A 910-nucleotide genomic window follows, 5' to 3' on the forward strand; every position below is an offset into this window, starting at 1 on the left:
GTCAGGAGTCAACTCTCGGGGTCAATTGACCAAATTGGCCCTCGCCGGTTCGACCCAGTTTGTAAATAATTTAATTTTTCTTCCAGATCTCTGACCTAATTATTTGACTGGCTTAACAATTCTTTTTTGTGATTTTTTCTTTTTCACTGTGTTCGCAATAGTTCTAAGGACCGCGGCGTCTTATTTTACGGTTCGAAATTTGAGTTTAAATTGACCTCGCTGTCGTTCCTGAGAAGGTCACCCATCGCTGTGACTCTCGGCTCATTTAACTTCTTATGTTTTGTTTTTCTTATTTATACTTAACCAATTGACAATTACAAATTATTTGTATTCAGAGCTTATCTAATTGTCTTATACGTGGTTCTAATCCCCATAATTATCCGGACCGACACCGGTCACCAGAATAGTGAAATATACCAGACTATACAAATAGGGGTGTTACAATTCTCCCCCCTCCCCCCTTAAAATTGGAATGATACAAAGAAGATTAGCATGGCCCCTGCGCAAGGATGACACGCACAAATCAAGAAATGGTCCAAATTTTTAAAATTGTAACACCCCTATTTGCATAGTCTGGTATATTTCACTATTCCGCTTACCGTGTCAGTTCAGATAATTATGAGGATTAGAACCACGTCTAAGATAATTAGATAAGCTCTGAACATAAATAATTAGTAATTGTCAATTGGTTAAGTATAAATAAGAAAAACGGAACATAAGAATTTAAATGAGCCGAGAGTCACAGCGATGGGTGACCTTCTCGGGAACGACTGCGAGATCGATTTAAACTCAAATTTCGAACCGTAAAATGTGACGCCGCGGTCCTTAGAACTATTGCAAACACAATAGAAAAGAGAAAATTACAAAAAAGAATTGTTAAGCCAGTTAAATAATTAGGTCAGGGATCTAG

The 910-nt window shown here is 37.7% G+C and overlaps 1 pseudogene; it reads left to right on the top strand.

The window, feature by feature from the left end:
• Positions 1-433: 433 nt before the first annotated feature.
• LOC131175616 (U6 spliceosomal RNA) lies at positions 434-545 on the top strand (annotated as a pseudogene).
• Positions 546-910: the final 365 nt, after the last annotated feature.

Source organism: Hevea brasiliensis, chromosome 17, assembly GCF_030052815.1.
Source record: "Hevea brasiliensis isolate MT/VB/25A 57/8 chromosome 17, ASM3005281v1, whole genome shotgun sequence".
NCBI classification, from domain to species: domain Eukaryota; kingdom Viridiplantae; phylum Streptophyta; class Magnoliopsida; order Malpighiales; family Euphorbiaceae; genus Hevea; species Hevea brasiliensis.